General features: G+C 30.5%; 1 protein-coding gene across 2 annotated transcripts in view; it reads left to right on the forward strand.

Moving 5' to 3' along the window:
- Fbxl7 (F-box and leucine-rich repeat protein 7) overlaps window positions 1–23,090 on the forward strand; it is a 213,706-nt gene that overhangs the window by 168,756 nt on the left and 21,860 nt on the right. The window contains exon 1 of one of the 2 annotated variants that reach the window (XM_075290551.1): window positions 8,622–8,694. The exons of the other annotated variant lie outside the window; for it this stretch is intronic. The gene's annotated coding sequence lies outside the window, so the exon portion shown is untranslated. Of the gene's footprint in view, window positions 1–8,621; window positions 8,695–23,090 lie in introns of those variants that run through there. 2 annotated transcript variants of the gene reach the window in all.

Raw genomic sequence — 23,090 nt, forward strand, 5'->3', positions numbered from 1 at the left:
TCTATAGAAAATTTTATCAAACAATTTTTTTTCTACAGAAAATGTCTCAAAATTGTATATCTATAGAAACTTTTCTCAAAATTTCATTTCTGTAGAGAATTTTCTCAAAATTTTATTTCTACAAATATTTTTTTCAAAAATTTATTTCTATAGAAAATTTTTTTCAAAATTTTATTTCTATAGAATTTTTTTTCAAAATTTTATTTCTATGTCAAATTTTCTCAAAATTTTATTTCTATTGTAAATTTTCTCAAAATTTTATTTCTATAGAAAATTTTCTCAAAATTTTATTTCTATAGCAAATTTTCTCAAAATTTTATTTCCATAGAAAATGTTCTCAAAATTGTATTGCTATTTCTATAGAAATTTTTTTCAAAATTTTATTTCTATGGCAAATTTTCTCAAAATTTTATTTCTATAGCAAATTTTCTCAAAATTTTATTTCTATAGGAAATTTTTCCGAAATTTTATTTAAAAAAAAAAATGTATTTCAAAAAAAATGTGTAGAAAATTTTGTCAACATTTTATTTCTAAGGAAAATTTTGACAAAATTTTATTCCTATAGAAAATTTTCTCAAAATTTTATTTCTATAGAAAATTTTTTCAAAATTTTATTTCTATAGCAAATTTTCTCAAAATTTTATTTCTACAGAGAATTTTATCAAAAATTTATTCCTATAGAACATGTTGTCAAAAATTTATTCCTATAGAACATATTGTTAAATTTTATTTGTATAGAAAATTTCTCAAAATTTTATTTGTATAGAAAATTTTCTTAAAATTTTATTTCTATAGGAAATTTTTCTAAAATTTTATTTCACAAAAAAAAATATTTCCGAAAAAACGTGTGTAGAAAATTTTGTCAACATTTTATTTCTAAGCAAAATTTTGTCAAAATTTTATTCCTATAGAAAATTTTCTCAAAATTGTATTTCTATACAAAATTTTTTCAAAATTTTATTTCTATAGCAAATTTTCTCAAAATTTTATTTCTATAGAAATTTTTCTCAAAAAAAAATTTTTTTTACAAAAAATGTCTCAAAATTTTATATGTATAGAAACTTTTCTCAAAATTTCATTTCTGTAGAAAATTTTCTCAAAATTTTATTTCTACAAACTTTTTTTCAAAATTTTGTTTCTATAGACAATTTTTCAAATTTTTTTTCTATAGAATTTGTTTTTCAAAATTTTATTTCTATGGCAAATTTTCTGAAAATTTTATTTCTATTGTAAATTTTCTCAAAATTTTATTTCTATAGAAATTTTTGTAAAAATTTTATTTCTATAGGCAATTTTTCCAAAATTTTATTTCCATAGAAAATGTTCTCAAAATTATATTTCTATAGAAAATTTTCTCAAAATTTTATTTCTATAGAAAATTTTCTCAAAATTTTATTTCTATAGCAAATTTTCTCAAACGTTTATTTCTATAGAAAATATTCTCCAAAAATTTTTTTCTACAGAAAATATCTCATAATTGTATATCTATAGAAACTTTTCACAAAATGTCATTTCTGAAGAAAATTTTCTCAAAATTTTATTTCTATAGAAAATTGTTCTCAAAATTTTATTTCTATAGAAAACTTTTATTTTCTGATGAGGAATGTGACAGTTTCGGTCACAAATTAAATGGTATACCAAAATCAATTATTGTATAAAGTTACACCAATCCGGAAAGGTGCTTTGTAGGACTTTGGAACAGTGGTTATACAATGTTGGCAGAATAATCCATGCCAAAGATGGACAATGGACAGAAAAGTCTAAGCGAGTCTGAAAGATCGGACAGCCACAAAATCTAAACTAAAGATATGGTCCAAAAATCCGGTACGAAATTTGTCATACTTCAATAGGCGTATCTTATTATGTCAAACTCACTTCCGAAATATAGTGACACCAATCCTCAAAGAAACGTCCTAGGACTTTATAACTTCATATCGACATGATAATCCGTTCCAACAACATGCCCACTGCTCCAGGCCAAAACTCCAGTATGAAATTGGTCACATTTTAACTAGCACATCTGGGTATACCAAAATCAATAATTCTAGAATAAAGTTTTACCAGTCCGGTTCCGTAGTTGGCCAGGAATCTAGTATAAAATTTTTCTGCTTTGATTTTTCTCATATTTACATTTGCATTTTTTTTAATCATACTGATGAGAAGCTGGAGTACTGCCAAATTCAAATCTCTATTGGGAATTTCTTTTGATTGAAAAGGCTTCTCTAGGTCTATAGATTTGTGTGGTAGTTATGTTGCCAGTATGTGGCCTACTCTCCCATTTACCAAAGGAGGAAACATTCTAAAGTTGTGTCATAAATTTTAGAGGGTAGCTTCATTCTTGAGGTATGGCAACTGATCCACTCCAGAAATTTACAAATAGAAATACAGAAACTAATGGATCGTATTTGGTGTCTTAAAAATCAATTCTTGACATATACCTTACCATATTCGATAGGCACTATACACTAAGTCCTGCTGGTAGGATTACCCATTTCAGAAGACGGTATGAATGGGCTCCTGGAAAATGAGCCCCAAAACCCAAATTAAACAGGGCTACAAATGTGGGCCGACATTTCATATTAAATATGAACCCGATGAAAATCAGACCCAACCAAATGTAACTGAAGTGTGAAACCAACCACAAAATAAAATTAGCGCTCATATTCTCTTTTGATTTAAAATACCATATGCAAATTAAGCCCAACTGATGGAAAAAAATATGAAGTTGTACTGCATACGAATCTCTTTTGAATCGAATTGCCACACGTTAGACTCTGTCCATAGGATATAGTCTTAAACCCCGGCCCAAGGTTGGCCAAGCAAAACCAAATCTGGTGCGATAAAATGCTATTTAGAACAACAAAATTGTGTGTAGTTGACACCATTGTCAAATCCCCGAATACGAAAGTATGCCCCATTTAAAAACGAAGCATAATCCCAAAGAAGGAATTTGCGTTTTTATTTCATTTGAAATATTGGGGTTTATTTTCATAATGCGAATTGACCCCAAAAATAAAATGAAGTTAATCACCAATAGATCATAAATATTTGTTGTTGTTGTTTTCCATATAATTTTTTAGGGTCATATTTCATTTAGGTTTTGGGGATCATTTTCATGGAGATATAACTTTCCTACCATTGCCATATGTCCCACCACATATCTCTACACCCTCAAAATAATCGCTTCTGTAACATATTCCCCAAACACATTTTGCTTCAAGCATATATATTTTCAGGATTGGTCCAAACAAAATATTGTTTGTATTGTTCAAACATATTATGTTTCACACTGGTAGAAAAAAATTTTAATGAAATTTTCTTTGTGTGGATATATTTTTAAGGCGCCAATTGGTTACTTCCATTATTTTACTTGCAGTCTACTCTCTAGGTCTCTCTTTCTAAACACATATATGTTTATATTTATTTCTAAATTACTATATGTTTGCATCTAAGCATATTATATTTACAAACATTTTATGTCCCAAACATAATATGTTCTAACATATTAACATATATATCCCAAACATGTTATGCTAGTTTATGAACATTATATGCTTGCACTTGAAAATATTGTGTTAAAAAATTTGAGTTCCAAACATATAATTTTTACACCTAAACATATGAAAAACAATATTTTTCGTCCGTGTAGCTGCGGTTAATATATTTTCAAAAAAAGCCATGGTCCTGGGGAAATTTCAGCTTTTAATTCTCAGTGGTTTTCTACAAAATCAATTTTTCGAAACAATCCAAATTGTTCGTACCTAAATCTTTTAGGTTAGCCGGTATTTGACTTGTTGTGCGCTTTATCTTCTTCTTTCCATCGTAGCATTCTTTTGTTCCAAAAACTTTGTGTCCCTAACGAATTCCCTCATTTGTCCCTGTTTCCAATCAGGGACAGGTACCGAATCGCCTCTTCGTCGATCTGGTTAACTCTTTGCCTAGTAAAAGCAGGGCAAAGACAAAGGTAGTGCTACAGGGTCTCATCATCCCTAAAACCCGCCCTACGTGCCTCTGCTGATCTTATTCGGCACAGATGTGCTTTCAATTCTAGGTGTCCGGTCATTATTCCCATGGCCCTTCTGACTGTTTGCTTACTCTCCTTGAGTAGTTCTTCAAACTTTTTCTTGTCTGGGTCTGTTTTTCTCTGGCTCACCTCGTTGTGACCTTTATCGCTTGACGTTGTCGCCAGTCACGATCACGACTTTCCTGACCGTTGTCCTACTCTCCTTTAGTAGTTTTCCAAACATTTTCTTGTCTGGATCACCCCGGCACACTTTGTTGTGACCTATATCACCAGTCACCTATAGGCTGATTTTGTTGCCATTTACAGATGGTCCACGAGATTCTGTTTGATTTAACTCATATGGCACCATATATTGAGCTTTTCCGCATCCCTATCACCGTTGCCAATCGAGCTAAAATAATCTACCAAACTTTGAAGAAAATTTTACCATACATCTACCAAATTAAAAAAAAAAAATTATTTTTGATCAATTTTTTGTGGTTAGTATGAAAAAATTTTATTTTCTTCGAATGAAAGTATGTCACCTCCTATCAACGACAATTTTTTGTGTTTGAAATAATACTAAAATTAAAATTTTTAAAGATATAGAGTTTATAGAAAATTTTTTCAAAATGATATTTCTGTAAAAATTTTTCAAAATTGTATTGGTCAAAAAATTGGTCAAAAATTTATTTTTGTAAATTTTTTTATTGATTTCCACAGGATTTTTTTTTTGTAAATTTAATTTCTGTTGAAATTTTTATTTCTATAGAAACTTTAGTCAAAATTTCATTTCTATAGGAAATTTTGTCAAAATTTTATTTCTTTAGATATTTTGAAAAAAAATTATTTCTATAGAAAATTTTGTCAAATTTTTATTTCTATAGAAAATTGTTTCAAAATTTTATTTCTACAGAACATTTTGAAAAAATTTTATTTCTATAGAAAATTTTCTCAAAATTTTATTTCTTTAGAAAATTTTCTCAAAATTTTAGTTCTATAAAAATTTTGTCAAAATTTTATTTCTATAGAAAATTGTCTCAAAATTTTATTTCTACAGAACATTTTGGAAAAATTTTATTTCTCTAGAAAATTTTCTCAAATTTTTATTTCTTTAGAAAATGTTCTCAAGTTTTTATTTCTTTAAAACAGTTTCTCAAAATTTTAGTTCTATAAAAATTTTATTTCTATAGAAAATTGTCTCAAAATTTTATTTCTACAGAACATTTTGGAAAAATTTTATTTCTATAGAAAATTTTCTGAAATTGTTATTTCTTTAGAAAATTTTCTCAAAATTTTATTTCTATAGAACATTTGGTAAAAATTTTATTTCTATAGAAAATTTTCTCAAATTTTTATTTCTTTAAAAAATTTTCTCAAAATTTTATTTCTATAGAACATATTGTAAAAATTTTATTTCTATAGAAAAATTTCTCAAATTTTTATTTCTATAGAAAATTTTCTCAAAATTTTATTTCTATAGAAAATTTTCTCAAATTTTTATTTCTATAGAAAATTGTTTATTTTAAATTTTATTTCTATGGAACATTTTGTAAAAATTTTATTTCTATAGAAAATTTTCTCAAGTTTTTATCTCCTTAGAAAACTTTCTCAAAATTTTGTTTCTATAGAAAATTTTGTCAAAATTTGATTTCTATAGAAAATTGTCTCAAAATTTTATTTCTACAGAACATTTGGTAAAAATGTTATATCTATAGAACATTTTGTAAAAATTTTATTTCTATAGAAAATTTTCTCAAATGTTTATTTCTTTAGAAAATTTTCTCAAAATTTTATTTCTATAGAGAATTTTCTCAAATGTTTATTTCTTTAGAAAATTTTCTCAAAATTTTAGTTCTATAGAAAATTGTTTCAACATTTTATTTCTATAGAAAATTTTGTCAAAATTTTATTACTATAGAAAATTTTGTCAAAATTTTATTTCCATAGAAAATTTTGTCAAAATTTTATTACTATAGAAAAATTTCTCAAATTTTATTTCTATAGAAAATTTTGTCAAAATTTTATTACTATAGAAAATTTTGTCAAAATTTTATTTCTATAGAAAATTTTCTCAAATTTTTATTTCTTTAGAAAATTTTGTCAAAATTTTTTTTCTATAGAAAATGTTCTCAAATGTTTATTTCTTTAGAAAATTTTCTCAAAATTTTAGTTCTATATTGTTTCAACATTTTATTTCTATGGAACATTTTGTAAAAATTTTATTTCTATAGAAAATTTTCTCAAATTTTTATCTCTTTAGAAAACTTTCTCAAAATTTTATTTCTATAGAAAATTTTGTCAAAATTTTATTTCTATAGAAAATTTTGTCAAAATTTTATTACTATAGAAAATTTTGTCAAAATTTTATTTCCATAGAAAATTTTGTCAAAATTTTATTACTGTAGAAAAATTTCTCAAATTTTATTTCTATAGAAAATTTTGTCAAAATTTTATTCCTATGGAAAATATTGTAAAATTGTATTTCTACGGAAAATTTTCTAAAACTTTTATTTCTATAGAAAATTTTGTAAAAATTGTATTTCTATAGAAAATTGAAATACCTCTTACACAGAAAAAAATATCACCAAAATATTTCCAATTAAAAAGTTAATTGAAGTTGAAAATTTTTTCAATTAATAAATTAATTGATACAATTAACTTTTTAATCATAATAGAAACATTAAGTTAATTAAGTCAATGATTGAAATTTTTAAAATGTTTAAGTAAAAAATTAATTGATACAATTAACTTTTTAATCAAATTAGGAAGACTAATTCAGTTAAAAAAAAGTGCTGATTTTTTTTTACTTTTTTAATTAAAAATGTATTTCAAACAATCATTTGTTAATCCAAATAAAAACTCTAAGCCAATCTAACTAAGTAATTAAAAATAGTTACCTTTTTAAAAATAGTTACCTTAATAAATTAATTGCGTTTTGCAATCAACATCAATTAAATTTTTAATTGAATCAATTAAAAAATTAATTGAATTTTGCTGAAAAAATCAATTAATTTTTAATCAAGAATTTTTTTCTATGCCCAATTAAAACTGTGATTGATACTATCATTTTCGTGATTGAAGACACTTTAATTAAAAAATTAATTGGATCAATTAATTTGGTGATTGAATCAGAGAAAAAAATTTTTGTGTGTAGTTGGAGAGGAATATTTTGCAAAATCTACCAAAACATCAAGTTTTCTACCAATCTATCAAACAGTAAAAAATCTACCATTTTTGATAGAATGCTACCAACTGTGGCAACCGAGATCTCTATTCAAATGGATACAAACAATTTTTGTGCATACTTTAGCCCTAGTGTAGTCAAAACAGAGCTTACATTGCGATTACAGGCTCAACAATGTCCATATCTTATCGATATTTTCGTCAATTTATCTCCCGGGGCGTGTACTTCGAATTTACCGGAACGATAATCCTTTAAGTTTCTACGGATGACATCCCTAATTGCTGTGGCAAATAATATCGGTGTTTGTATGCGATGCGATGATAAGCCAAAAAATGACTAGGCTACTTGGACCAGAATACAAAAGAAAAGATCCCGGTATATGGGCAGTTACTCACTAGTCGTTGTTATACTTTATGACTGTGATTATGATGAGCGACACTGCCTTGGAGCTCTAAGAACTAAGTTAGCCAAGCAAGATAAAGCAGTACCAACAACAACCATAAGTAAAATACATCCCCTCATCTACTAACCAATATGTAAATCTTTTGATACGCAAATGAGCTCCATATATGATCATCATCAGTATCAACATTGGCAGTCTCATCAGTAAGCATCCTTACTGCCAGCCATCATCATCATCCTTCTCCCCATTATCCAGGCATCACCTTCATCAGAGCAGCATGGTCATCATAATTTCATTCTTTGGTTGTTTTGTCAGTGGTTCTTTTTTTTGCTGCTGCTGGGTAAAGCAACTTAAACGATGATTTTCTTTTCCAGCTGTAGCCATGTGGTAACATTTTTGAAAATCATATGCAAAGATGACGAAGATGGTGTATGCGAGTCGTAGTCTGTTGCTTCTGCTTCTGATGCAATTGGGCACAGGGAGTGCACATACATGCAGATTTTTATTCAATGGCCTTTCAATCGATCCCTCTGCCGGTGACTATCGAATGGAGATTATTCAAGAATTCAAGCAAAACAAAACAAAAATTCCCCCTAAGCTATGAAAATTCCTGTAAGTTCGTCTCTTGTTGTTGTCGATGCTGTAGTTTTCTTTTATCACTGATATAAGGCTAGCATCGCCGAGTTGTCGATGCTATGCACTTGTGCAAGTTGTAACTGATGGGTTGCTTTGACCACAGGAAAAATATTGGTAGCCCTCTTGAGATTTTTGTTTTTTTTTTTTGTTTTATGGAATATTTTGAGTATTTTTAAATATTTTTCTTTAAATTTATGTCATACGAGGTTTGTTTCAAAATTTTGTAAAAGGAAGGTGGTAAGAAAACCGCTAGAGCATATCAGATTAATTCAAATTTGGTTCCTAGTATCAAGTACGCTAAACTCAAATATATTAGCAAATTGTGTCTTAAAAATATCCTTACTTCAATTCTCAAGCTCTTTATCTCGGAATCAATACCAAATTCATTAGTGTAAAGACATAATCTTTGGAACCAGGCAAGCTTTTTTTCAGTATAGGAGCTATACTTGATTTTACACCTACAAAGTAAGTATGCCACTAATATTGTTTCCATGGTGGTAATTTGTGAAAATCGGGCAATATATGTATTTATGTAAGAGCTATATGGAAGATCAGTTAATACATCTAAATTTGATATTTGAGTAACATTGGTTAATAAATAAAGCTATTATGGCCAAATTTTAGAAAATTATGTTATTCAAAACATGTGCAACCACCACGGTTATCCACTGGTGCCAAAAATAATCTACCAAAATTTGAAGAAAGTTCTACCAAAAATCTACCAAATTAAAAAAAAAACACCTTTTTTATCAAAATTTGGGAGAATTTTATTTTTCTAGAAAATTTTTCCAAATCTTATTTCCCTATTTTAGAAAATTATGTTATTCAAAACATGTGCAACCACCACGGTTATACACTGGTGCCAAAAATAATCTACCAAAATTTGAAGAAAATTCTACCAAAAATCTACCAAATTAAAAAAAACGCCTTTTTTATCAAAATTTGGGAGAATTTTATTTTTCTAGAAAATTTTTCCAAATCTTATTTCCCTAGAAAATTTGTCCAAGTTTTAGATCTCTAGAAATTTTTGCCAAAATTTCATTTCTATAGCAAATTTTACCAAATTTTAATTTTTATGGAAAAATTTTGTCAAAATTTTATTTCTGTAGACAATTTTGCCAAAATTTTTTTTCTCTAGAAAAGTTTGCCAAATTTTTTTTCTATGGAACATTTGGAACAATTTTGGAACATTTAATTCAATAGACAAATTTGCCAAAATTTTATTTCTATAGAATTTTTTTTTTATTTTATTTCTCTAGAAAATTTCTATGCAACATTTGGCAAAATTTTTGTAATCAAAATTTGGTAAAATTTCATTTCTCTACAAAGTTTCATCGAAATTTTATTTCTCTAGAAAATGTGTACAAATTTTATTTCTCTAGAAAATTTTACCAAAATTTTAGATCTCTAGAAATTTTTGCCAAAATTTCATTTCTATAGCAAATTTTACCAAATTTTAATTTTTATTGAAAAATTTTGTCAAAATTTTATTTCTGTAGACAATTTTGCCAAATTTTTTTTTCTATGGAACATTTGGAACATTTTTGGAACATTTAATTCTATAGACAAATTTGCCAAAAATTTATTTCTATAGAATTTTTTTTTTATTTTATTTCTCTAGAAAATTTCTATGGAACATTTGGCAAAATTTTTGTAATCAAAATTTGGTAAAATTTAATTTCTGTACAAAGTTTCATCGAAATTTTATTTCTCTAGAAAATTTGTACAAATTTCATTTCTCTAGAAAATTTGTACAAATTTTATTTCTCTAGAAAATTTTACCAAAATTTTAGATCTCTAAAAAATTTTGCCAAAATTTTACTTCTATAGAAAATTTTGCCAAAATTTTACTTCTATAGAAAATTTTTCCAAATTTTAATTTTATGGAAAAATTTTATCAAAATTTTATTTCTGTAGACAACGCTGCCAAAAATTTATTTCTATAGAAAATTTTGCAAAAGTTTTATTTTTATAGAAAATTTTGCCTAAATGTTATTTCTATAGACAAATTTGCCAAAATTTTATTTTTATAGAAAATTTTGCAAACATTTTATTTTTATAGAATATTTTGCAAACATTTTAGTTTTATAGAAAAATTTGCCAACATTTCATTATCTAGAAAAGTTTTCAAAAATTTTATTTATCTAGAAAAGTTTGCCAAAATTTTATTTCTTGGAAAAGTTTGCCCAAAATTTTATTTCTATTGAAAATTTTGCCAAAATTTTATTTCTGTGCAAAAATTTTATTTCTATAGACAATTTTGTCAAAATTTCATTTCGATAGAAAATTTTGGCGAAATTTTATTTCTATAGACAATTTTGCCAAAATTTTATTTCTATAGACAATTTTGCCAAAACATTTTATTTTTATAGAATATTTTGCAAACATTTTATTTTTATCGAAAAGTTTGGCAAACTTTCTATAGCAAAGTTTTGGAAAAATTTTATTTCTATAGAAAATTTTGCGAAAAATGTATTTCTCTAGGAAATTTGGCAAAATTTGCCACAATTTTATTTCTATAGAAAATTTTGCAAAAGTTTTATTTTTATAGAAAATTTTTATTTCTATAGACAAATTTGCCAAAATTTTATTTCTATAGAAAATTTGGCAAAAATTTTATTTTTATAGAATATTTTGCAAACATTTTAGTTTTATAGAAAATTTTACCAACATTTCATTTATCTAGAAAAGTTTGCAAAAATTTTATTTCTATGGAAAATTTTGCCAAAATTTTATTTCAGTGCAAAAATTTTGCAAAAATTTCATTTCGATAGAAAATTTTGGCAAAATTTCATTTCGATAGAAAATTTTGGCAAAATTTTATTTCTATAGAAAATTTTTCGAAAATTGTATTTCTATAGAAAATTTGGCAAAATTTAATTCTATAGGCAAATTTGCCAAAATTTTATTTTTAGAAAATTTTGCCAAAATTTAATTTTTCTAGAAAAGTTTGCAAAAATTTTATTTATCTAGAAAAGTTTGCCAAAATTTTATTTTTATGGAAAATTTTGCCAAAATTTTATTTCTATGGACAATTTTGTCAAAATTTCATTTCGATAGAAAATTTTGGCAAAATTTTAATTCTATAGAAAATTTTGCCACAATTTTATTTCTATGGACAATTTTGCCAAAATTTTATTGCTATAGACAATTTTATCAAAATTTTATTTATATAGAAAATTTTGCAACAATTTTTTAATAGAATATTTTGCAAACATTTTATTTTTATAGAAAATTTTGCCAAAATTTCATTTATCTAGAAAAATTTGCCAAATTGTTATTTATCTAGTAAAGTTTGCCAAAGTTTTATTTCTATGCAAAATTTTGCCAAAATTTTATTTCTGTGGAAAAATTTTGCACAAATTTTATTTCTATAGACAATTTTGTCAAAATTTTATTCCGATAGGAAATTTTGTCAAAATTTTATTTATTTTATTTTGCCAAAATTTTATTTTTATAGAATATTTTGAAAACATTTTATTTTTATAGAAAATTTTGCAAAATTTTTATTTTTATAGAAAATTTTGCCAAAGTTTTAGAAATATAAAAAAATTGACAAAATTTCATTGCTATAGAAAATTTTCTCAAAATTTTGTTTCTATAAAAAATTGAAGTACCTCTTAGTTGGAGAGGAATATTTTGCAAAATCTACCAAAACATTAAGAATTCTACCAACTGTGGCCTGTTCAAAACATTTGCAATTAACTAAATTTAATATAAATTTCCAAAGGTTATTTTATGACGTTTACATTAGGCGACTGAGCAGGCCAGTCAATCACTCGCAATTTTTCATCGCAAATCCTTATTATTTTGACTAGCGACGTGTGCTGGATGTATGAGCTATATCTAAAACTCAACCGATATCGATGCAATTTTGCACACTTGAAGGGTGCTAAATTAGATTACCTTGTGCCCAACGACGATCTGTTAGTAAAGAAGCGCATATATATAGGATCTATATCCAAACTTGGTCCAATATTTTTTTCCAAATTCATTAGTGTTCGTCCTTGGGACAAAACAAAAAACAAAAGAACATGGACCCCCAGTTTTCATCACTGCCTACACGGACGGAAAAAACTGTTTCATATGTTTGGGTGTAAAAATTATATGTTTGGAACTCAAAATTTTTAACACAATATTTTTAAGTGCAAGCATATAATGTTCATAAACTAGCATAACATGTTTGGCACATATATGTTAATATGTTAGAACATATTATGTTTGGGACATAAATTGTTTGTAAATATAATATGCTTAGATGCAAACATATATTAATTTGGAAACAGCCTATAAACACACTCAAAAAAAAGTGAACCCTATATTTCACTAAAGCTGATTTAATTTAATTTAAGTTCATGGAATTTTTACATTTTAAGAAAGTTTCCATGACGTTAATAATTTTTTGCGTACGTTAGTTAAAATAACTAAAATAAAGGAAAAAATTATGCACAAATGAAGCATAAAGAATAACTAAACTCGGGTCTCCCACAAAATAGTTCAGCATTTCTTAAAATTTGTAAATTTTACCAGTAATGAGCCCATCATGAACTTCGTATGGTACTAAAGACGTTTTTGCAATTTTTAACTCTAATTTTTTCCTTCAAATTTCGAAATTTTCTTTAACAAGTGAAAAAAATGAATTCTGTCTAATAAATTTTCTTGAATTTATCGAAAATTATTTACTTAGTTTTGTGAAATCGGCGTGACATCTGCGTGTCTAATACAGTTTAGTTAAAATTTTCTAAAATTAATATATTTTTTCTAAAACTAACTAGAATTTTCATTCCTGGTGGGTTCACTGTTTTTTCAGTGCATATATGTATGAGACCTAGAGAGTATGCTGCAAGTAAAATAATGGAGGTAACCAATTGGCGCCTTAAAAATATATCCGCACAAAGAAAATTTCATTAAAACTTTTTAATAGCAGTGTATACCCTAGGGTGAAACATAATATGTTTAAATAATACAAACAATATATATTGTTTGCACCAATCCTGAAAATATATATGCTTGAAGTAAAATGTGTTTGGGGTATATGTTACAGGATCGATATTTTTTTGAGGGTGTATATACAAGAATCCCCACTTAATTGTTTTGTTAAAAGTCTTCAATCCTTTGGTTAATTATGCAAGTGAGGTGTTTAATTACTACATGAAAATAAATAATATAATGATATTTTTGTATAAAAAACATGAAAAAAACAACGATTCAGAAATTTGGGCTTATAAACCGGTAATGCTGAATAAAAAAATCAAGTAGACAGTTATCTCAATTTTCTCTCTTATTTAAATTGAATCGTAAATACCCAAGAAGTTTTGAGCAAATATAAGTCATTATTTTGACTAGCGACTATTCTGAATTTTTTGCTCTTTTACACATACAAACGGATGTCATGGTAGGAGTTATGATGGTTCTTTTTTCAATATCCCAGAGATAATATATTAGACGATCTGCATTGTTACTTAAATTTACTTATTTTTTCAAAATAAAATTCTTCAAAACTTTGTAATTATCACTTTAATAACTAACCTCGTCCTCCCATCTCATACATCAGCAAATTACATTGTGTCACAAGTCGCCCGTTTTGTTTGTATGAGATTTATGCCAGATTTTGTCAGATATTTCATACATTGTTTTTTAGTTATTAAGATAAAGTCTCTTTTGACGTTTTCTTATGAAGATCTACAAGACAAAAATCAAAAACCAACGTATTGATGAACACGCATGTATCCTCCATGTATACACTTTAAAATCAAATTATTACATGCATATCTCCTACTAAATCATGGAAATCAAGTAAATAACATCAAAAAGGTTGTAATATATTTGATATTCGTCATAAAATAATCAGATTAAAAACGATTATTGGAAAGATTTAAAAATTCCGATAAGTATGTTAACTTAAAATAGTTGAAGGATATGCACCAAATACATTTAAATTGGAAATTCTAAAGAGGGCAAGAGCTTCACGATGCATAAATAAAAGTTAGACTGGAAAGAGTTGCATTCGTTGGGCGAAAGAGACCCGTTACCGAATTGTGTTTTCTCCGATGAGAATCCATTCCAAATTATATTTCGGGATTGAGCAACCGTAGTGTTGCAATCTGCCAACCGATAGTTCTTTCGTAAAGCTTGGAATTATGAGATTAAATGCACTCAGAACGTTTTTTACAGCAACTTAAAAGAGTCATTTCGCAAAAAAAAAATGGAATTAAATTGTGAACATTTTCGTGCGATTACTTTTTGCAACTTTCGACGTGGATTAACATAACGATAAAAATTAATTCAATGTTTGACACTGAAGCTTGGTCAAGGACTCTCTCCAAGACGAATTTCATAAAGGTCGTCCAAAATCAATTGTTCCTCCATTGATATTCTGTGCTAAATTATAAAGGGTGATACGGTCAAAATTTGGTCAATATAAACTTGACGTATTTCTTTCAATTTTGCATTTAAAAAACCTGAACACCCCTCATTTTGAAGGTGTGTGTGTGCGTAGAATGTTGCTCTTATTTTGATGTTGGAATTCACTCTTCAGTTGTCAAAATGTCGTCCAAGCAAGAAGAGCAGCGTATCAAAATTTTGCTCGCGCATCGCGAAAATCCGAGCTACTCGAACGCAAAGCTGGCAAAATCGCTAAAAGTTGTCAAATCAACCGTTACAAATGTAATTTAAGTGTTCGGGGAACGTTTGTCGGCAGCCAGGAAGTCTGGATCGGGGGGAAATCGAAAACCGGAAGCCGCTGAGACGACAAAGAGAGTTGCCGGTAGTTTCAAGCGAAACAAGCAAATAAACTGGGTGTATCGTCTACAACCGTGCATCGAGCCAAAAAACGAGCCGGACTATCGACTTACAAGAAGGTAGTGACTCCAAATCGCGATGATAAACAAAATACGACGGCCAAAACGCGATCCCGGAGGCTGTACACGACGATGCTGACGAAGTTTGACTGCGTGGTAATGGACGACGAAACCTACATCAAAGCCGACTACAAACAGCTTCCGGGACAGGAGTTTTATACGGCAAAAGGAAGGGTAAAGGTAGCAGATATTTTCAAGCACATAAAACTGTCAAAGTTCGCAAAGAAATATCTGTTTTGGCAAGCCATCTGTACCTGTGGCTTGAAAAGCAGCATTTTCGTAGCTTCCGGGACTGTCAACCAAGAAATTTACGTAAAAGATTGTTTGAATAAACGTCTGCTGCCTTTCGTGAAGAAACACGGTTGTTCCGTACTGTTTTGGCAGGATTTGGCATCTTGCCATTACGGTAAAAAGGCCATGGAGTGGTACGCCGCCAACAACGTGCAGGTGGTTCCCAAGGACAAGACCCTCCCAACACGCCAGAGCTCTGCCCAATTGAGAAATACTGGGCTATTGTCAAGCGGAACCTAAAGAAGACCAAAAAAACTGCTAAGGACGAGCAGCAGTTCAAGGCAAACTGGCTTTCTGCGGCGAAGAAGGTGGACAAGGTGGCTGTACAAAATCTGATGGCAGGTGTCAAGCGTGAGGCCCGGCAATTCGGATTTGAAAAGCGAAAGCCAAACTGAATATTTTTCCTGAATTTTATACTAATTGAACTTCAAAAAGCAATTTAATTTGATTTTTTAAATGAACGATTTCACCGATTTATACGCGTTTTCCCTTGACCAAATTTTGACCGTATCACCCTTTATTGCAAGATTGTTATGTGACCTATCGTGAGATTGAGACAATCTTAAGGTGAGTACTAAGTTCGAGTTTAGCCGCTAAAGTGAAAACTAAATCAGTAAAGAAAGGCATCAAATTATAAATCTTCGATAGAATTTTATTATAACTTGATGGGGAATAGCCCAAAGCAAATTTTCCCAATGTTTGTATTCCATAAAATGGATTATTAAAGAGAAGTAATCGTGAAAAAATGGCGATTTTAGCGACTAAACTCGAACCTAATACCCACCTTTAGGCATTAGTGGGAACAGCATACTTTCAATAATGCATGAAAATTTTATTGTCAAAACAAGTATATACGGCCGTAAGTTCGGCCAGGCCGAATCTTATGTACGCTCCACCATGGATTGCATACAAACTTATACTAAAGACTGTCATCCACAATCGAATTACTTGGGTTGTGGTATCTTAAAACGTCTTAATATCGTTTTCTAAATTGTGAGTTAGTCCATACGTGGTAGGGAGCCAGCATTGAAATATGGGAGTCGCTTATATGGGGGCTATATACAATTATGAACTTGATATGGACCCATTTTTGTGTCATTGGGGATCGATTTATCTGAGGGCTATATATAACTATAGACCGATATGGACCTAGTTAGGCATAGTTGTTAACGGCCATATACTAGCACAATGTACCAAATTTCAACTGACTCGGATGAAATTTGCTCCTCCAAGAGGCTCCAAAACCAAATCTCGGGATCGGTTTATATGGGGGCTATATATGATTATGAACTGATATGGACCACTTTTGGCATGGTTGTTAAATATCATATACTACCACCACGTACCAAATTTCAACCAGATCGGATGAATTTTTCTTCTCCAAAAGGCACCAGAGGTCAAATCTGGGGATCGGTTTATATGGGGACTATATATAATTATGGACTGATATGAACCAATTCATGCATGGTTGTTGGATATCATATACTAACATCACGGGAGCCACCGTGGTGCAATGGTTAGCATGCCCGCCTTGCATACACAAGGTCGTGGGTTCGATTCCTGCTTCGACCGAACACCAAAAAGTTTTTCAGCGGTGGATTATCCCACCTCAGTAATGCTGGTGACATTTCTGAGGGTTTCAAAGCTTCTCTAAGTGGTTTCACTGCAAAGTGGAACGCCGTTCGGACTCGGCTATAAAAAGGAGGTCCCTTGTCATTGAGCTTAACATGCAATCGGGCAGCACTCAGTGATAAGAGAGAAGTTCACCAATGTAGTATCACAATGGACTGAATAGTCTAAGTGAGCCTGATACATCGGGGCTGCCACCTAACCTAACTTAACCTATCACGTACCAAATTTCAACCGAATCGGATGAATTTTGCTCTTCCAAGCGGCACCGGAGGTCAAATCTGGGGATCGGTTTATATGGGAGCTATATATAATTATGGGCTGATAGGAACCAATTCCTGCATAGTTGTTGGATACCATATACTAACATCACGTACCAAATTTCAACCGAATGGGAAGAATTTTGCTCTTCCAAGGGGCTCTGGAGGTCAAATCTGGGGATCGGTTTATATGGGAGCTATATATAATTATGGACCGATATGGACCAATTTTTGCATGGTTGTCGGATGAAATTTGGTTCTCTTAGAGGCTCCGCAAGCCAAATCGGGGGATCGGTTTATATGGGGGCTATATATAATTATGGGCCGATGTGGACCAATTTTTGCACGGTTGTTAGATACCATATACTAACACCATGTACCAAATTTCAACCGGATGGGATTAAATTTGCTTCTCTTAGAGGCTTCGCAAACTAAAAATAAACCGACCCCTGGTTTATATGGGGGCTATATGTAATTATGGACCGATGTGGACCAATTTTTGCATGGTCATTAGAGACCATATACTAACACCATGTACCAAATTTCAGCCGGATCGGATGAAATTTGCTTCTCTTAGAGGTTTCGCAAGCCAAATCGGGGGATCGGTTTATATGGGGGCTATATAATTATGCACCGATGTGGACCAATTTTTGCACGGTTGTTAGAGACCATATACTAACACCATGTACCAAATTTCAACCGGATCAGAAGAAATTTGCTTCTCTTAGAGGCTCCGCAAGCTAAATCGGGGGTCGGTTTATATGGGGGCTATATGTAATTATGGACCTATGTGGACCAATTTTTGCATGGTTGTTAGAGACCATATACTAACACCATGTACCAAATTTCAGCCGGATCGGATGAAATTTGCTTCTCTTAGAGCAATCGCAAGCCAAATTTGGGGGTCCATTTATATGGGGGCTATACGTAAAAGTGGACCGATATGGCCCATTTGCAATACCATCCAACCTACATCAATAACAACTACTTGTGCCAAGTTTCAAGTTGATAGCTTGTTTCGTTCGGAAGTTAGCGTGATTTCAACAGACGGACGGACGGACATGCTCAAATCGACTCAGAATTTCACCACGACCCAGAATATATATACTTTATGGGGTCTTAGAGCAATATTTCGATGTGTTACAAACGGAATGACAAAGTTAATATACCCCCATCCTATGGTGGATGGCGATTTTAGTGACTAAACTCGAACCTAATACCAACCCTTAGTGGGAGCAGAATACATTCAATATTGCATGCAAATTTTATTGTCAAACAAGTATATACGGCCGTAAGTTCGGCCAGGCCGAAGCTTATGTACCCTCCATCATGGATTGCGTAGAACCTTCATCTAAACACTGTCATCCACAATCGAATTACTTAAGCTGCGGTAAAGTAGACATAAAATTTTGACAAAATTTTCTACAGAAATAAAATTTTAACAAAATTTTCTATAGAAATAAAATTTTCACAACATTTTCTATAGAAATAAAAATTTTGACAAAATTTTCTATAGAAAGAAAATTTTGACAAAAATTTCTACAGAAATAAAATTTTAACAAAATTTTCTATAGAAATAAACTTTTGACAAAATTTTCTATAGAAATAAAATCTTGGTAGATTTTTTTTGGCTCGAGTGGCAACCATGATTATGAACCGAATAAAATTTGAACAAAATTTTCTATAGAAATAAAATTTTGACAAAATTTTTATAGAAATAAAATTTTGGTAGATTATTTTTGGCTCTAGTGGCAACCATGATTATGGACCGATATGGACCAATTTTTGTGTGATTAGACCAATTTTGGTATGGTTGTTAGCGACCATATACTAGCACCACGTTCCTAATTTGAACCGGATCGGATGAATTTTGCTCCTCCAAGAGGCTCCGTAGGTCAAATCTGGAGAACGTTTTATATGGGGGCTATATATAATTATGGACCGATATGGACCAATTCTGGCACGGTTGTTAAAGATCATATACTGACACCATGTTCCAAATTACTACCGGATTGGATGAAATTTGCTTCTCTTGGAGACTTCGCAAGCCAAATCTGGGGATCGGTTTATATGGGGGCTATATATAATTATTAACCGATGTGAACCAATTTTTGCATGGTTGTTAGAGACCATATACCAATATCATGTACCAAATTTCAGGCGGATCGGATGAAATTTGCTTCTCTTTGAGGCTCCGCAAGCCAAATCTGGGGATCGGTTTATATGGGGGCTATATATAATTATGGACCGATGTGGACCAATTTTTGCATGATTGTTAGAGACCATATACCAACACCATGTACCAAATTTCAGCCGGATCGGATGAAATATGCTTCTCTTAGAGGCTCCACAAGCCAAATCTGGGGATCGGTTTATATGGGGGCTATATATAATTAAGGACCGATATGGACCAATTTTTGCATGGTTGTTAGAGACCATATACCAACATCATGTACCAAATTTCAGCCGGATCGGATGCAATTTGCTTCTCTTTGAGGCTCCACAAGCCAAATCTGGGGATCGGTTTATATGGGGGCTATATATAATTAAGGACCGATATGGACCAATTTTTGTACGGTTGTTAGAGACCATATATCAACATCATTCTTCTCTTTGAGGCTCCGCAAGCCAAATCTGGGGATCGGTTTATATGGGGGCTATATATAATTATGGACCGATGTGAACCAATTTTTGCATGGTTGTTAGAGACCATATACCAACACCATATACCAAATTTCAGCCGGATCGGATGAAATATGCTTCTGTTAGAGGCTCCACAAGCCAAATCTGAGGGTCCCTTTATATGGGGGCTATACGTAAAAGTGGACCGATATGGTCCATTTTCAATACCATCCGACCTACATCGATAACAACTACTTGTGCCAAGTTTCAAGTCGATAGCTTGTTTCGTTCGGAAGTTAGCGTGATTTCAACAGACGGACGGACGGACGGACATGCTTGGATCGACTCAGAATTTCACCACGACCCAGAATATATATACTTTATGGGGTCTTAGAGCAATATTTCGATGTGTTACAAACGGAATGACAAAGTTAATATACCCCCATCCTATGATGGAGGGTATAAAAATTGTTCTCTTTAGATCCCACAAAAATTATCAATCGCTCGTTTCGTTTGGTCCAAAATTGCGATCGCGTTGATTCGAAGCTGTCCACTACCCATACATTGGATGAGCCAAAGATGAGCCAAATTCAACTAAAGTTGCTCGCACTTTCTCACTCGTACCAGTAGAAAAAAAGTCAATTCTGAGTGATACACAACCATTTGTTTGCCAGTTGTCTTCCAAGAAATCAAGAAAAGCAACCACCGAAGAGGTACCATTCTTCACCAAGTCAATGGGAGCTCTCAAACATCGGCTCAATTAGCTGAATTTTTGAGCACTATCATCAATTTTATGGGTCATCCGCCATATAGTGCTGACTTAGCACTGAATGACTCCTTTTTATTCCCGTATGAATAGGAGGTCAACGTTTTTCGACACCAACATCCATCAGAGTTGGAAAAGTGCTTCGACGATTGGTTCAAACGCATGCAGCTTTTGAACCAATACAAGAAGCGGTTGATGCATTCAGAATGCATGTTTTGGAGATACTTCAATTGACACTTTCGATGATTAATACTTGTATTTGTTCTCGAATCCCGAGAACAAACAAAATAATCGGGATTACTTGAAATTTTCCTAAATACAGTAGTGAAGCCGATTTCTGCCCCAAATCATGGGATTTGCAATAGGACTCAGCACGAGTCAGCCAAGAATGGCTTAAACAGGACGTTCCTCAATCCATGTCTACCGCATAATGGCCACCAAAATCTCCGAATCTCAATCCGTTGGACTTTTGCGTCTGGGGCATTTTGGAGAGTAAGATTGACACTAAAAAATACCAAAGTGTAATTTTTTCTAATAATTCCTCAAAATTCAACAGAACAGAACACTTCGATTACCAAAGAAGAAAAACTGCCCATCAGAGGAATAACAGTTTTCATATTGGATACTGTCTTCCAGTTCTACACCCCCGTATGTGTATTCAAACATGTTCAGAAGTGTGAATTAGTAGAATCAATCGAATGGTGTTAACATTATAACATTTTTCCACACAATGCACACAAAAAAAATTGCTCACAACATAAAAAAGAAAAATTTCAATTTTTCTCCTTCAGCTCAGTCAACAATAAATTCTAAAACCATGCTCATTTAGCTTTTAGCAGTTCTTAATGTCTCCCTGTCCACTGTTTGAAGTTGCATTTACAGACCAGTGGACACGTTAATCTTTACAATCTGAAGTCATTTGTATGGATGGATCGCAGACGCTATGAGATGCAAATACCATAAGAAGCACACGAAATAGAAATAAAAATCCAAGCCAACCATATTACTCCATATTACACATCATTCTATGACAAGGCAACACCTACACCTACGCATAGTCTCTCCGTTCTGGAGATTTGAGCCAACATAAAATATTCATGTTTACTAGAAAGCAATAATATTTAGGGATGACGTCACGGATTTGGGATTTAGCGAGGTGAAATTGATTCGAATTAATATCAATTCATTTGACCGTTAGTATCCCAGCAAAAAAAAAATTGGAAGTTCTTCCAAAGGCATAACTTTAAAAGCACTTCCAGAAGATGTACTCCCACTGATGTTCTTTATTTTAACGACTCAGGAAGTTTTTTTAATTCAATTTTTTATACCTTGGTTTTTTCATACTTTTAATGGGTAATTTTAACTTTTTTGTTTCAAATACGTTAAAAACGGTTTTATAATTCATAAAATGGTACAAATCATTTAAATTTTGTCGAAAAAAATTCTAAATCCAATCTGAAAAAAATTGTGAATTTTTGAAAATATTTGAGGTCAAACGTTTCCGACAAGCGTTAGAATCCATTAAAAATTATAAAAAATTATAAAAATTATTTATTTGACAAAATATCACTGAATTTTTTAATTTACATCCAAAACATTGAATTCGGATCACATCTAAAGAAGTGATGCAAATTTAGTGCTACGGCTGTTGAAATGGAGGACTTCCGTCCTATGGCGAGCCCATGTTAATTTCACCGCGTCTATGTCAATTTTGCACCACTTACGAATCCAAAAAGATTACTTTTTTGGCGACGCTTTTTTTGCTGGGTATGTTTGTATCTCCACAAATCGTAATTTTAGGAAGCTGGAGAGCTTTGTCAGAACAGGTGATTTTCTATAGAAAAAACCATTTTACAAAAATTTTCTATAGAAAAAAAGTTTTGAGAAAATTTTCTATAGAATTTATATTTTAACAAAATTTCCAGTAGAAATAAAAAAATTATTTCTATTGGAAATTTTGAATTTTCTATAGAAATAAAATTTTGAGAAAATTTTCTATAGAAATAAAATTTTGAGAAAATTTTCTATAGAAATAAAGTTTTGAGAAAATTTTCTATAGAAATAAAATTTTGAGAAAATTTTCTATAAAAATAAGATTTTGAGAAGTTTTTTGTTTGTAACAAAAATTTTAAGAATATTTTCTATAGAAATAAAATTTTGAGAAAATTTTCTATAGAAATAAAATATTGAGAAAATTTTCTATAGAAATAAAATGTTAACAACATTTTCTATGGAACCACCGTGGTGCAATGGTTAGCATGCCCGCCTTGTATACACAGGGTCTTGGGTTCAAACCTAGTTTCGACCAACCACCAAAAAGTTCCATAGAGAAAATGTTCCATAGAAACAAAATTTTAAGAAAATTTTATATAGAAATAAAATTTTGAGAAAATTTTCTATAGAAATACAATTTTTAAAAAATTTTCTATGGAA

This window comes from Haematobia irritans, chromosome 1, assembly GCF_050003625.1.
Source record: "Haematobia irritans isolate KBUSLIRL chromosome 1, ASM5000362v1, whole genome shotgun sequence".
NCBI classification, from domain to species: Eukaryota; Metazoa; Arthropoda; class Insecta; order Diptera; family Muscidae; genus Haematobia; species Haematobia irritans.